Raw genomic sequence first — 17,215 nt, 5'->3', positions numbered from 1 at the left:
AACACAGTGAGTAACTATTACTATATGTCTAAATAATAAGATGTATAAGTGTACATTTAAATAGTTTATTAATCCTTTACTGACAACTCCTCAATAACTGGTTTGTAAATAATGTAATACATGATTTAGAAATGATAAATTGATCATTTATAAAGTATGAAAATACAATTATTAAACACATTATATATATGCTTATAAATCATGAATAAAGCGGTAACACTTTACAATAAGGTTCATTAGCTAACATTAGTTAACTACATTAGTTAACATGAACAAATAATGAACTGCACTTATAAAGCATTTATTAATCTTTGTTAATTTCAACATTTACTACTGCATTCAAATATTGCTAACATTAGTTAGTGCACTGTGAACTAACATGAACAAACCATGAACAGCTGGATTATTATCAACTAACATTAACAAAGATGAACTAATGCTGAGCAGAGGTGTTGTTCATAGTTAGTTCATGTTAACTAATGCATTAACTAATGTTAACTAATAAAACCTAATTGTTAAAGGTCCCATGGCATGGCATTTTTCTATTATTTTATAATGTTTCCTGAGGTGTACTTATATTGTTAGTATGATTTTTACATCATAAGATGTCATAATTTAGAAATAAAAGGCATTTTTGTCTATACTGCTGTTTGCCCTGTGGCTGAATGCCCTGTTTCAAGAGGCGTGTCTGCTGTGAGACTTCAGTAAAAACGCTCACTGTTGTGATTGGCTGACATCTTTGCATTTGAAATGAGCGGAGGGGGCGTGGTTTAACGGCTGCTGCCAGAGAGACGGATGGACCTGAGTTCACTTCACATCAGTTCTCTAAGCACGTCTCAGTTCAGTGAACTGTTGTAGTTACAGCATATACTTCAGGTTATTAGTTTATTTCTAGTCGGAGGGGCTGTCACTCATGTCAGAAAGTTAGTAACTTTAGTAAATTATGGATCAGCGCTGACTGGAGACTCGAACCGTTTAGAACGATTCAGTCCGATTTGGTGAACTGATTCGGTTCACTAAAAAGAACCGGTTCAAAAGAAAGATTGTTCGCGAACCGGACATCACTAACGTACTAGAGACGGAGCTCAGCGATTGCTAACAAAGTTATTTATAGTAACTACTGAGTTATGAGAGTGCTGTCAGTCAGCGCGAGTTTATTAGGGGTTCAAGCATGAAATGCTGAAACCCTATTGTAATTGTAAGGATTCGTAAAACGCATCGTGCAGGCCAAACCGTAAGGCCTAGAGACTTGAAACCTGGCCAGATGGTAGGCCTCAGTTTGGGGACAACCTATCAGAGTATGACCCCGAATGGCCCATAGGTGGCGCTACAGCAACCAAAAGTTCAAAATTGCTCATAACTCTTAGACTGTTTGTGCCAGGATCAAGTGTCTTGTATCGTAGGAATCCTTGGCTCAAGTCGGAAAAAATGGCTATCTCCGATTTTGATGTAGGCAGGGAAAATTTTCTTCTATGTCGAATTTTGTCCAAAATCTACTTTTGCAAACTAGTCCCTGGTTTTTCGCCCGATCGGAACCAAACCAGTCTAGGACAATTCTCTGGACTCTCTAGATCAATAATTATCAAAAAAAAGTTGAACTTTGGCATTTGGGTGGCTGTAACAAGGTCATTTAGAAAAGAGGCGTGGCCAAATACACTCAAAAGCCTATAAATCCCAAAGGAAAACTCAAAACTTCACCAAAATTGATGAGCATATGTGTCAGAACATGGTAAGGAAGCATGCAGAGTTTCACGGAGATCGGACCATAGGTGGCGCTATAACTGGCAAAAAGCCTTCATTCTTATTAGGGGTTCAATCATGAAATGCTGAAACCCTATTGTAATTGTAAGGATTCGTAAAACGCATCGTGCAGGCCAAACCGTAAGGCCTAGAGACTTGAAACCTGGCCAGATGGTAGGCCTCAGTTTGGGGACAACCTATCAGAGTATGACCCCGAATGGCCCATAGGTGGCGCTACAGCAACCAAAAGTTCAAAATTGCTCATAACTCTTAGACTGTTTGTGCCAGGATCAAGTGTCTTGTATCGTTGGAATCCTTGGCTCAAGGCAGACAAAATGGCTATCTCCGATTTGCTCGCCCTTAAGGCGCCAATTTCGAGTAAATTGCATTTTTTTGAAAAACCTATTTTTGCGAACTTCTCCTAGGTTTTTGGCCTGATTGGAACCAAACCACTGCAAGACTATTCTCTGGAGTCTGACAATCAATAATCACCCAAAAAATTAAAAATTTCAATTAACGGTCGATAAGGGGAACCAAAATCTTTGATGGCACCAGGGCCATTTTTACTAAAATGGTTATAAATTGTCAACGGAAAGAGATTTTTTTGCTAAACTTGGGATACATCTTCGTGAGCTCAATCTGAGATCACTTGAAAAAAATCGCAACAATTGGCCACTAGGTGGCACTATAAAACGGTTATAACTTGTGAACGGAAAGAGATATTTTCGCAAAACTTTGGACACATGTTCATGAGCTCATTCTGAGGTCACGTGAAAAAAAATCATGACAATTGGCCACTTGGTGGCGCTATAAAATGGTTATAACTTGTGAACGGAAAGAGATATTTTCGCTAAACTTGGGACACATGTTCATAAACTCAATCTGAGTTGACATGAAAAAAATCGTGACAATTGGCAACTTGGTGGCACTATAACAGTGGAAAAAATCATGAAAATAGCTATAAGCGCACCCAACCGTTAGTCTACTGAAAATTGGCATGCAGTGTCTTTGTCCAGGGTGCCATGATAGTCTATGAGAACATTGGTGTATCTAAAAAAAACTCAGTATACGTCATTGGCACAATGCCTTGAAGGAGCCTTAGAAGTTTCAAGCCCGTGTTTTTTTCACAGGAGTGACCTCCTAAGAATCTTTGCAGAGTTCAACAATACCAAACATACCAGGTTTCGCCTTATGGTTTTAAGTGTCATTTAGAGCTTTAAAAAATTGTGGTTATCTTCAAAGCCGTTAGTCTGATCGAGACAACAACAAAAAAACTAAGGACATTTGAAAACATAGGTAAATGGCTAAACAATAATGCCAAAATTTTAAAATTATGATCGGAACTGACAAAAAAATTAATTAAATCCAATCAATTTCACCCATGGATCATTTTGATGCTCTCACATGTTTGAAACGAACAATGATGGATTGTGATGAAATTTGTTTTGAATTGGGACTGGCGAATCCCCGTCCACACTGTCAATAACCGTTTGCAAAGACCCGCCCACTTTAGTTACTATTGCTATGTCTGACAAGCGACGCCACTCTCACACCACACCAAGTTCTCACGCAGTGAAAAATACATTGCGGATCAGAGAAAAGACTGCGCGCTGACAGACAAGTACTTTTGATATGAAACAAAGTCTCACCTTTCAAATGTAGTCATTTTTTAGAGACATTTAAACAATAAATACCATTTTGTGTCTCTTTAATGTGTCTGAGAGATCGCTGTAGACTCGAGGCTCAGTTAAAGCTGCTTGTGAACCGATCATCTCTTCCTTCTACTTAATTTATATAATTAAAATAAACATGAAGGAACATAAAAGGAATGCTGTTTTAAAGTGCTAAGACGTCAGTACACTTTGTTTTTCAAATTTAAATCCTCCTATGTTAATCTACTAACTCTCCTGACTGCTTTGTTGGACAAAATGGCGGATTATGATTAGTCAGATCACCTGTCAATCAAACTCCCTGCGAAGGGTCAATTGAGAATGCCCGTGCGCACAATCCTGATCTAATCGACAACTTTGCAGTTGCACATAGTAAAGCCCGGAAAATCCCGCTATAATTTAAGAGAGCATCTTTTTCATGTATTTGGACCTAGGCCTAACAATGTGTTATGGTGCGCTGGTGACAGTGGGTTTTTTTTTGTTTTTGTTTTTTGGTGAGCGTAGGCTCCTCCTGATTTTGTTAGTCATCTCATCTCTTATATGCTGTGTATGATCATATCCTGTCCTATTCATGGTAGACTACTCGCGGACATTGCGTCATCAAGGGGCCCGCCTTGATAATCCTACTTAAGGGCCCGGTGTTGGCTCGTTACGCCACTGAATATAATTGTCTAAACTCCTAATCAAAATTACATATTTACAACAAATTTGACACATATATATGGGCACACTTGGAGTACTACCAATAAAAGTGGTGGAGATCAGGCAAGACTATAAGAAGACTCAGGCAAAACGTGCTATAACTGTAAAAACGCTTTAAAACCATATATTTCCTATGGTAAACTGCCTGTATTGGCTGTAAATTGACTTTTTCATCTATTACGGCAGTTGTTAAATGCTTGCTAAATAAAACTTAATGTTTTTTGATGCTTGTGTGCTTCAAGGCCTTAAAGGCCTTAACTGCTTGAACCCCGATAAATGCTGCTTGCAGCTTTAATTGTGTTTGTATCTGAGAGTTCTGAATAAACACGAGTCCCAGTCACACCGAGTCCGTCTTCATCATTATTACCAACTTTGTAACACATGCAAAGTACCATTACAGCTGTCGAGATGAACAAGTTACGAGTAAGTGTTGATAATACCATTATTTTTAGATGTTCCTATCGTATGGAAAGCGTTAGTGACACGCATTGAGTACACAGCGCAAACAAAGACACAACAGCAGTAATCGAATGTAATCCAGTTTATTGTGGGCTAGGCTGGCTAGCCCGGAGACCCTCACGTTTACTCCCTTCTGCTTAATCTCACGCCGCGTTTGGTGCCTCCGCTGTGGGCCAGATGCAGTACTGGGGGTCGGGGATGTTGAAGGCCGACCGGTCAGTGCAGCCCGAGCTTCGGCGTGTGTAAGGTTTATCTCTAAAGAGATGTCAGTCTGCCGATGTTGAGCAGAAACGACTGAATGCACATTTTAGAACCGATAGACGCGACGAGGACGTACAAAAACATGGACTCACCAGATAGAAAACACCGTTCTGTCTGGAGAGAGAGAAGCCGCTGCGTGTGCACGAATAATAAATAATTAGCTGCACATCAGAAATCACTGATCACAGATCAGAAGGAACTGAAAAAAGACTTCTGTTTTCATTTGTACATCCAAACACTGAGAAACTGCAGCGTTCACTCGTTCACAACCCATGATCTCTCGAGCGTTTGCATGGGCGTGGCAGATTCTCTGGGTGGAGGAAACCGCTCCTGCTTGGACGTCAAACCAGGAGACTTCAGGATTGGCTCGTCTGGCCTGTCATTTTCTCAAAGGCAGAGAAAGACAGCCAGAACTCGGGTTTACACCGATCAACATTTCTATCCACTTGGGGACAATATTCAGGCTAGGGGAACTCATATTAATGTTGAAATACCTCATAAAATGAAAATTTCATGCCATGGGACCTTTAAGTGTTAACAATAAGCATTTATAGCTGTATTTATAAACTTCCTATTAATGTCTATTAATGCTTTATAAATGATGAATGAACTATTTACTAATGCTTAACTAATGCTTCGTAGTGTGCAGTTATTATAAAGTGTTAACAATGTGATGACCTTTTTATGATGTTTAATGATCAGCAGGTGTGGGTTGTCATCAGATGTGTATTATGTTGAACTCATGCCTGATATTTTGTGACAAACGAGCACTCAGACAGAAGCTCTCACATCACATGAAGATCGTGCGCAGAGAGCAGCGCAGAAACGCAGTGTCAACGCTGTCCTGTGATTCATCACTAAAGTAGCTTAGAAACTCACCCATTACACATTTGTCTTCCTTTGAAGTAACTACACACCACAGCTTCATAATTAATAAAGACGGAGATAATTAATGAGACACACACACACACACACACTCTCTCATTAATGCATTCAAATTAATGTAATGTAGGCCTACTGCGCTAGATTATCTGTATCTGATGTACAACAAGCAGAAATCTGAAAGAAATGTTCTGCCCCATAGACAATAACTGCTGAAAGTGAGCCGTTTCCTTCAAGTATTTTAAAATCACAAAGAGATGCACTTTTTCATTAGACAAAAAAATCCCACCTTTAATAGATGAACATTTTTACAGTACAAACCTCATCAATGAACTATGAGGGCCAAAAAATCAAAGCAAAAAAATTAAAAAAACAAAATAATTGTTCGTTAATCGTAATCGAGGTAAAATGTTCAATTAATCGAGACTTTAGCAAACCAGGCACAATAATCACAAAAACTATCACAATAATTTATGGATGGAATTGGCCAAATTTAGTTTCAGACCTCGCCTTCCTACCAAAATCAATCAAGAAAATGCACAATTAATTTCAAGAATATTACAATTGCATCAACTCTGACAGCCTGGTGGAAAGAAAACAAAGTTACTAATTCACCACTAACACCATGTAGACACACCCCCATCTGCTCCAACCCTGATTTCCAACTATTCACTAATTCTGTCAATTTTCCAGCATTGCACTAAAAAGGACTTCCTCACCTCCATCACTTGATTCAAAATAACAGATTAGCATCATTTAAACCACTAGCCCAGAGGTACGGTTGTAATGATCACCAGCTGGAGTGCCCTTGAGAGCCACCAGAGGGCACTCCACACACAAGACTATTATCACTCACAAACTACATTTCCCATAACTCACTGCCCGGACCCATCATCACTTATCACTAATCACATTCACCTGTCCCTCATTCACTGATTGCATTCACCTGTGTCTCACCATCCTGTTAGTATCTGTCTATTTATACCATGGTCATGCATTCACACTCCGCGAAGTCTTGTTTAGTGTTACGCTGCAATTCCGAGCATTCTCCTGTTTTTCTTGTCTGTTGGTTTTGGATATCTTGCCTTGTTCCCTGGATTACTCTGTTGCCTCTGGTCCCTGCCTGTTTTGTTTGTTTGTTTGTTTCTTTGTTTGGACTGCCTGTCTGTGTATGACCATTGCCTGTACTTTGGATTACGCCTTTGGATTGCCCTGTAATAAAGCTGCATTTGGATTCTCAACCTCTGTCTCGGAGCAGTTTGTAACAGAAGACTTCGCCGCTATGAATCCAGCAGCACAGTTAATGCGTCTCCGTCAGGGAGATCGCCCCATCGAGGACTATGTAGAGGACTTCATTGAGCTGGCCCATTTGACTTCAATGGACGAGGTATGCCTCATGATATTTTTCAGAGGAGGACTATCTGAGCCACTCAGTTCTATCATGCCTTTGCATGATCCTAATTGCTCTCTAAAAAAGTACATTGACATTGCATTGCAACTGAGCGGCTCTGCTTTTACAGTGGGTATAATGGAGAAGGATAGTGACATACCCACTGCATCTGCTATGCATGTGTCTTCGGATGACATGGCCACCAGTCCAGTCGGGCCTGCAATTCACGTCATGTTTGCTGATCCAGAGACAGAGCTTAACGTCACTTCTGCCGATCCAGAGACAGAGCTTCACGTCACGTCTGCCGATCCAGAGACAGAGCTTCACGTCACGTCTGCCGATCCAGAGACAGAGCTTCACGTCACGTCTGCCGATCCAGAGACAGAGCTTCACGTCACGTCTGCCGATCCAGAGACAGAGCGACAGAGCTTCACGTCACGTCTGCCGATCCAGAGACAGAGCTTCACGTCACGTCTGCCGATCCAGAGACAGAGCTTCACGTCACGTCTGCCGATCCAGAGACAGAGCTTCACGTCACGTCTGCCGATCCAGAGACAGAGCTTCACGTCACGTCTGCCGATCCAGAGACAGAGCTTCACGTCACGTCTGCCGATCCAGAGACAGAGCTTCACGTCACTTCTGCCGATCCAGAGACTGAGCTTCACGTCACTTCTGCCGATCCAGAGACAGAGCTTCACGTCACTTCTGCCGATCCAGAGACAGAGCTTCACGTCACGTCTGCCGATCCAGAGATGGCTCCAGCCACTGACCAGCGTCTAGAGATGGCTCCAGCCGCTGACCAGCGTCCAGAGATGGCTCCAGCCGCTGACCAGAGTCCAGAGATGGCTCCAGCCGCTGACCAGAGTCCAGAGATGGCTCCAGCCACTGACCAGAGTCCAGAGATGGCTCCAGCCGCTGACCAGAGTCCAGAGATGGCTCCAGCCGCTGACCAGAGTCCAGAGATGGCTCCAGCCGCTGACCAGAGTCCAGAGATGGCTCCAGCCGCTGACCAGAGTCCAGAGATGGCTCCAGCCGCTGACCAGAGTCCAGAGATGGCTCCAGCCACTGACCAGCGTCCAGAGATGGCTCCGGCCACTGACCAGCGTCCAGAGATGGCTCCGGCCACTGACCAGCGTCCAGAGATGGCTCCGGCCACTGACCAGCGTCCAGAGATGGCTCCAGCCGCTGACCAGAGTCCAGAGATGGCTCCAGCCGCTGACCAGAGTCCAGAGATGGCTCCAGCCACTGACCAGCGTCCAGAGATGGCTCCGGCCACTGACCAGCGTCCAGAGATGGCTCCGGCCACTGACCAGCGTCCAGAGATGGCTCCGGCCACGGACCAACGTCCAGAGAGGGCTCCGGCCCGTGTCCCGAGTCCAGAGAGGGCTCCGGCCCGTGTCCAGAGAGGGCTCCGGCCCGTGTCCCGAGTCCAGAGAGGGCTCCGGCCCGTGTCCCGAGTCCAGAGAGGGCTCCGGCCCGTGTCCCGAGTCCAGAGAGGGCTCCGGCCCGTGTCCCGAGTCCAGAGAGGGCTCCGGCCCGTGTCCCGAGTCCAGAGAGGGCTCCGGCCCGTGTCCCGAGTCCAGAGAGGGCTCCGCCTCCATTCACGAGTCCAGAGAGGGCTCCGCCTCCAGTCACGAGTCCAGAGAGGGCTCCGCCTCCAGTCACGAGTCCAGAGAGGACTCCGCCTCCAGTCACGAGTCCAGAGAGGACTCCGCCTCCAGTCACGAGTCCAGAGAGGACTCCGCCTCCAGTCACGAGTCCAGAGAGGGCTCCGCCTCCAGTCACGAGTCCAGAGAGGACTCCGCCTCCAGTCACGAATCCAGAGAGGACTCCGCCTCAAGTCACGAGTCCAGAGAGGACTCCAACCGTGCCACCTACTGCTCCGCCGTGGAGGTCTTCAAACCCGTCTCCGCTGCTGTGGTGGTCATCTGCTCCGCCGTGGGGGTATTCAAACCCGTCTCCGCTGCTGTGGTGGTCGTCTGCTCCGCCATGGGGGTCTTCAACCTCACCTGCGCTGCTATGGTGGTCGTCTGCTCCGCCATGGGGGTCTTCAAACCCGTCTCCGCTGCTATGGTGGTCGTCTGCTCCGCCATGGGGGTATTCAAACCCGTCTCCGCTGCTGTGGTGGTCGTCTGCTCCGCCATGGGGGTCTTCAACCTCACCTGCGCTGCTATGGTGGTCGTCTGCTCCGCCATGGGGGTCTTCAAACCCGTCTCCGCTGCTGTGGTGGTCATCTGCTCCACCGTGGGGGGCTTCAACCTCACCTGCGCTGCTGTGGTTATCTGCCCAGCCTGCTCCAACCTGGCCTCCTGCTCTGACTCAGTCTCCAGGCCCTCTTCCACTCCACGGGCCTGGCCCTCCATCCCGCCCCCGGGTCCGCCTCCGCTCTTCCTCCCTCCGTGTCAGTTTTAGGAGCGTCTGGAATCCGCTCCTTAAAGGGGGGGCTATGTAATGATCACCAGCTGGAGTGCCCTTGAGAGCCACCAGAGGGCACTCCACACACAAGACTATTATCACTCATTCAGCAAACAATATCATATCACATATCAACATATCACTACATTTCCCATAACTCACTGCCCGGACCCATCATCACTTATCACTAATCACATTCACCTGTCCCTCATTCACTGATTGCATTCACCTGTGTCTCACCATCCTGTTAGTATCTGTCTATTTATACCATGGTCATGCATTCACACTCCGCGAAGTCTTGTTTAGTGTTACGCTGCAATTCCGAGCATTCTCCTGTTTTTCTTGTCTGTTGGTTTTGGATATCTTGCCTTGTTCCCTGGATTACTCTGTTGCCTCTGGTCCCTGCCTGTTTTGTTTGTTTGTTTGTTTCTTTGTTTGGACTGCCTGTCTGTGTATGACCATTGCCTGTACTTTGGATTACGCCTTTGGATTGCCCTGTAATAAAGCTGCATTTGGATTCTCAACCTCTGTCTCGGAGCAGTTTGTAACAACGGTCTTGGGGAGAACAGTTTCTCCAATATCAACAAATAAAATCTATAGTTAAATCCAAGATCATCAATAACCCACTTCATCCCACTCAGTTAATGGAAGATCACATAATGAAAATCACTAACTCCAACAAATTCATTTCCAAACGACATAAACTTATATCAAATAATGATGCATCAACAGTACTACCCATGACCCCTCAACACCGACCTCTGGAAGGAAATCTGTAACAAAACATTTTCACTGACTAACAACACAAGCCTCCAACTCATACAGTTCAAGATTATTCACAGGACTTACATCACCGAAAGAAAGAAGTTTAAAATGGGCTTGAGGGACACATATTTGCACATGGTCATGGGCTGTAGAATCCCACCATCTCCATCACTCTGTTTACTCAGTAACAGCAGAGAAGTCGATAATCCCCCAGTCAAATATAAAAACCCACTCCTCATTTCACTAACTATCGCCAAGAAAATAATTTTGCTAAATTGGAAATCCAAAAATTGTATACATATCAATCACTGGACCAATCTTCTTACAGAATACATCACATTAAAAAAATGACACACTAACAAGAATATTATGTCTACATTTCTTGAAATCTGGAAACCATTCCTAACTGGTCTTCATATAAATCTCCTGGAACCGGTGGGGCAGGGACCCAGGCGGATCGGAGGGAGCGCTCTATGTCTGGCAGAACAGTGGATATCTACACTAACTTTATTGACTGGTCAGAATGTATTATTCTTATTAATACTATTTTTTTCCAGTTTGGTATGTTTGCACAAAGCTTACAGTCAAAAATAAGAACTTTATGATTGTAATTTATAAATCATTTCTGATTTCTGTTTAATTTCCATGTTGAGTCAACTTAAATATGTAAGTACACTTAAAATTAGCACCAAATTCAGTGAACCTAATAGTTTAAGTACATTATATAATGAACTTAAATACACAAGTTTTGGGAGATTCCATCACTCAATTAAACTGAGGAAACAAGTTTACTCTAACCAATTTCAGAGTTCAATCAACGTATTAGGGACATGCATGCTCTCTTAAACTTAACATATCATTTCATCTTATTTCATATATTTACTATTTTATCTACATTGTTTTTATCTACATCACAATTTGTATTGTTTCATTTATAGACATGGATGATGCGAATGCTGAAAACAAGATCCCGACATATCGACCTGCTGGGCTTGAACCAGCTAGAAACCTGAAATCAGAGATCAAATATACAGTGTCAAACACAAACAGCCCTGCACAAACACTTCCTGATCACATAAAAACATAAACACACACAGCCCCCCGGAAGCGGAGGTCACACCTGCTGATCATTAAACATCATAAAAACATTGTCACATTTTATGACTTCCAGAAACAGAGGTCAAAAGATGAACATCTGTTGATTGAACACCAGCCATAAATCACAGGGTCATAAATCATTTTGACAGAAGCCCCCTCATATAGACTACTGACATACACAGCAATGAGATCTCATGGGTGTTTGAGTCGAGTAGTAGTCTTAGTCTTTCTAACTGCCATAGACCAAAATTAATAAACAGTATTCATATAATTCAAAGCTATGAGCCCCGGAAAGAACATGCAGAGAAATATAGCCTACATCGTGACCAATTCATAATTCGGTTCCTCGTTACCGTGTTTTATTAATGCATTTCCTCGTTTTAACAATTCGTTCCCTCGTTTTGATTTGACTGAAATGAGGGAATAAATGAGTTTAAATGAGTCTGCAGGTCAATGAGGAGCTGTGGTCAGCCTCTGTGTCTGAAGCGCTTGCGGGATTGTCATTTTACTTATATAATTTATCTTGATTTAAGAATTTTTTAATATTTGAACTGGAAACAAGAAAAAGGAAAAAAAAAAACCTAAAACAACTAAATAAGAAGAGCATTTTTGCAGCGTAGTCAACTTTTTTTCCCCATGATACCACAATTGTTTGAGACAGACAGTCTATATTAAGACCTACTGTAATGCACAGATATAATGTTACACATCAGATATTTCCCCCCCAAAGGTTTCATTTAAGACCTAACAGATAATGTTTGGATGAACACATGCCAAGTAGATATTTTGAAAGTAAATGTAATTCTGTGTATCTGTGTATACACTGCAAAAATGCTCTTCTTATTTAGTTTTTTTTTTCTTTCCTTTTTCTTGTTTCCAGTCCAAATATCTAAAAATTCTTAAATCAAGATAGACTAGATAAGAAAAATGACATAAGATATTTGTTCTTGTTTTCTGGAGGAAAAAAATCAAAATGAAGTGAGTTTTTGCTTAAACAAGCTAAATGATCTGCCAATGGGGTGAGGAAAATAATCTTATTTCTGTTTGGGAAAGAAACAAAAAACACGATTTCAATCAGAAACATGATTATTTTCCTCACTCCATTGGCAGATCATTTGGCTTGTTTTAAGCAAAAACTTGCTACATTTTGATTTGATTTTCAAGAAAACAAGAACAAATATATGTCATTTTACTTATCTAGTAAATGCATCTTGATTTAAGAATATTTAGATATTTAGACTGGAAACAAGACAAAAATACTAAGTAAGAAGAGCATTTTTGCAGTGTATCGGGATCGTTTGCTTTGTTTAAATCAGCACGAGTTTGAAAATGACATTTCATTGGTTCAGACTCATGGTTTTCCAACTTCTTACACCTATCCTCTGAAAAACGTCACTTTTCCTTTCAGTGAACATGTAGATTGATTTGCTGTGCATTGTATTAAGCTTTGCTCAACCTTTACTCAACACGTTCACACTGACACTGCCTGTTCATATAGTCTTAAAATCACATCTTACCTGGAGTCTCTGTTCTTGATATGGTGAGTCTGAAGCTGATCAGAAATCTGTAGTGATATTTATAGCCCTGCTACTGAGGAAAACAAACAAGCGCTGTCGGGAAATGTTGAGAAAGATTGGAGGTGGGAGGTCATTGCCCCTTTGACCTCGAAATGCTTTCTGGCAGTAAACGATCATTTTGTGTGAAGTACAGAGTAGAATTTATTAACAGACCTGCCACTTTGGAAAAGATTTTTGAGCGCCATCAGTGTGACAGGACACAGGGTTTGACAGGAGGGGTTTCTGCCCCAATTACTCTGAAATCTTGTGATTTAAGCAAGAATGTTTTTCCCCTCTACGTTACGTGGACAGCTGCAAGACACACACACACACACACACACACACACACACACACACACACACACACACACACACACACACACACACACACACACACACACACACACACACACACACACACACACACGCCTATCTTCATAATTCTAGTTTTGACTGTTAAAGTTTCTTGAATTTGACCCACTTCATAAAGTTCTCTTGCCCTGCACTGGGCTATATTATAATATACAGTGAAAGTCAACAGTGTCAATACACCTGCTCAAAAACCATGATTAATATTGCATTACATAATGTGTGCTTATACAAACTGATAACCATAAGTGAATAACATTCAATTATTTGATATAAATGGAATTAGTTATTTTGTTTGCAATTTCGAGTATTTAAGGATGTGCCCTACGACTAATTTGTCAGACGTTTAAACAGGGTCTTTTTTTTTGTATTGGCTTTTGACAAACAGCATATACCATATTTTTTAGAATTAAAACACTTTATACTCAAATGTCAAAACATTTACTCGAATCAATGAACAGCATTAATAAAGCCCCAGTATTACAGATCATTAACTCAAAAAAGTTGGTTTAGGGTTTAGTTACCCTTTAAGATGTTTTGTTCAGCTGATTAAGTTTTTTATTTTATTGAATGTTTTATGTCACCATCATGGTGATGAGTGTTTTCTTTAGTTGGGCAGTTTGACAATTTTTTAATGTTTGGCAAGAAAAGATAATCAAATGCTGTCAGCTGCTCGATGATAAGAATATAATCATTGTGTAGTGGCTTAATTCACAGATTTTATGAGTTTAATATGAGCAATATACTATTAGCTTTTTTTATTGTGATTCTAGAAAACATCAAATATGGTTTTGATCAAAATAGTTGACTAAGGTTTAAAACCGATTGTACATTAAGCACTTTGACCTCCTATGAGATGTTCTCACACAGACATCAAGAATCAGCCTATGAATCTCAACAATGGTTACATGCTTCATACCGCAATGCATTCTGGGAGCCATGGATGAGTTTTGCATGATGCACCCAGAATGCATTGTTAACTTGTTGCAACTTGTATGCTTGTTAACTTGCATTTACAAATCGAATTTACAATTAATACTAGGTTGGTCCATCCAACAATTGTTGAACCAACTTATTTTGACCAGTTAAGCCAACTTTTTTGCATTAAATTGTCCAGTTAACTAAAACTTTATCATTAGTCAAAATGTTTGTGAGTTAGATTTTTTACAGTGTACTGCTGTTGTTAGAGATTAATATACTTTTGCACAAAGTGAACAACTGGGTAATCAACTAACTACATAAGACATAAAAATGTTCTGTATGAATATACAATATATACATTCACAACTCCATATATACATACACTCATACACCTAGCACTTTGAGATTTTGTTTAATGTAAAGTGCGTTACAAATAAAATGTATTATTATTATTATTACCTATATACATAAACACATTATGTTATTCAACACCTAAAATTGAAAAAGAATGTTAGGCCTACTACTTTAAACTGGTCTAAAATTAACATTATGTGTGATTCATTTAAAATATTGAATTTATTATCCCAATATCCAAATATGACACTAAATCCCACAGAGAAAAGGGTTTATATTTGTATATAATGGTGCATTTGATCAGTGCACATTATAAACAGGACAAGTATTAGCTGAATAAACGTTTGCAATACAAACACGTTTATGAAAACAGCTGACAATAAACAGGACCAATAAGAGCCAAACTAATCACTTATTCTAAACAGAATATCAAGTAAGAGTTAGCCGAGTCCGGCATATAATGAGGGGTTCATCATTTAACGGATTTTAAAAACATGAATGGATAATACAAAATGCCTTCTTACATTGACAAAAAAAAAAAAAAACACTCACACACATAAACAAGAACAAAATTTAAACCTAGCATGTCAATGTTTGTGTAGTGAGAGAGCTCGCGCTGCACTGAAGGGGGAATTCAGAGCAGTGGTTTTCAAACTTTTTTAAGAGTGACCCTCTTTTGTTGTTGTTGTTGTTGTTGTTGTTGTCGCGACCCATATATAAGCCAACAACCATTTACATTCAAACAAGTCAAGCCAAGCATAAGAATACTTATATACAATGGGCCATGTGACTGTATTCTCCATTAAACCACTAGATGGCACAACAATTCAGCTCAGCACTTTTCCACACAACCGCTTTTGATCCTTGATGCGTTCGCAACGCAAAATTGATTCTGCACTAGTTTGATAGCTAGGCCTATATATGGGACGCTAATTAACTGGTTAACCATTAACCAACAAGAATTTTAACCAATTATTAGTTTAATTGAAAAAAAAAAAAAACAGGCAACTCACGTATAAGTCACATTTAATTCCATTTAGAAATGATACCGGTAAATAAAGCAAAATGTTATAATGTCAATATATGATTTCATGGTGAAATTTGTTATTTTCCATGTTAATCAGGTCAGTTTTGATCAAGAACAATCCACTGTGGCTTTAATTCAGCGTGAGCAGCGCGTCGAAACGATCGCGGTTGCTGCTTCTGCTCCTGCTACAGTGCTGCCGCGCCGCCTCTGCGTGCGGTGTGAATGCTCCTATCTGTTAAAACACGCGCTGCTTACGCCCTGCTAACGCGGGCAGTGTGAAACCGGCCTAATGCTGCGCACTCCCTGTTGAACTTTCTGCACTGCATTGTATGTGCGCTCTGCACTCCAGCACTCCCATATATGTGGCCTATTTTCTCTCCTCTGTTGCTCAAATCAAGTTGTTTTGTTGATTAAGTAGCGCTGTAGACGGTATAGCGTTTGTGACGGACTGTTACGCGAGTTTCACAGGGAATAAAGTGTGAGCTGTGAAATGTCCATTGCCTCCATAACTCCAGTTACATGAGCTATCCCTATTTTCCTCTGGACACAACGCATTACAACATCCTTTAAATTTAACGGTATTTAGAACAGATCAAGAATTAAAAAATATAAGAATATAACTATAAAGCCAAAATGAAATCATTTCATGAGGAACTGAAAGTAACCAGCATAGCCTAACTCTCTCATACCAATCCAAATGTTTCCATATTCACGATGTATTTGGATGCTAAACCATTCTTTATTATAGGCTTTATACTTCACTCGCGTCCCAATATTGATGGAAAAAAACATCCTCTTCACATGTGCAAAACTGAGCTTGAAACACCACAGCGGAGAAGCAGAGCTCACACTGAACGACACAAATTGTAGGCTACTATTGACTATTTAAACTGAGCTGTGTAACTCTTTATATGTTAGGTTGACTATTTTATGTTGATAATGAACTGACTGTGAAGAAAACAAGAAGTGCTTTCTGTCGTCTGGTTTTCTTTCCGTGAACTGGTTTGAGGAGCGCTGCGCCTCACATAAATGAACCAAACTCAGCAGCACAGTCGCACACTTTTTCCTTTCTTTTTGTTAATCTTATTTAAGTCAAATATATTTTGCCTATAGACTGATTTTATGTAAACAAATGTTATTTTTTAATTTTTAATGTAATAAAATTTTCCTTAAAATGGGTCTTGCGACCCAGGGGTTGAAAACCACTGGTTTAGAGTGACAAATCGTACCAATGTACTTTGATGTTAAAATGTGTCCAGGTTGGCAGGTCTGTATTAAAGATGTGAATTGAAACAAGTTGAATAATCTTTATGAAAGGCAGTTGCTGTGAATGAAATATTTATATAGATGAAACACTTATTTTGTGTAGTGAAAAGGATACTTTGTAATTTTGTGTATTGTTCTAACTCTTGGCGATCTGTTGTGATTTTAGTGCTAGGAGTTTTGGAAATGTACCCAGGGCCGGCCCTGACCAATTTGCTGCCCTAGGCAAGATTTTACTTGGTGCCCCGTGTATCAAGGTTTAGCACTACATGTTTTCAGTCTAAGTTGCGGAAACACTGGTACTGTTTTTTTTTAATGCATTGATGTTTTTTTTTTTTCATTT

General features: G+C 41.0%; 1 protein-coding gene across 2 annotated transcripts in view; it reads right to left on the bottom strand.

The window, feature by feature from the left end:
- The window catches only part of LOC307117784 (neoverrucotoxin subunit alpha-like), a 43,672-nt gene extending 30,487 nt beyond the window's left edge, over positions 1–13,185 (bottom strand). Inside the window, exon 1 of one of the 2 annotated variants that reach the window (XM_079802873.1) lies at positions 12,900–13,185. The gene's annotated coding sequence lies outside the window, so the exon portion shown is untranslated. The remainder of the gene's footprint in view (positions 1–12,899) is intronic. The other variant, XM_079802874.1, reaches the window with a different exon arrangement.
- Between the last annotated feature and the right edge of the window lie 4,030 nt (positions 13,186–17,215).

This window comes from Gobio gobio (assembly GCF_949357685.1).
Source record: "Gobio gobio genome assembly, chromosome: 21".
Classification (NCBI taxonomy): domain Eukaryota; kingdom Metazoa; phylum Chordata; class Actinopteri; order Cypriniformes; family Gobionidae; genus Gobio; species Gobio gobio.
The sequence above is the reverse complement of the archived record's forward strand: the minus strand, read 5'-3'. Positions and strand labels throughout refer to the sequence as shown.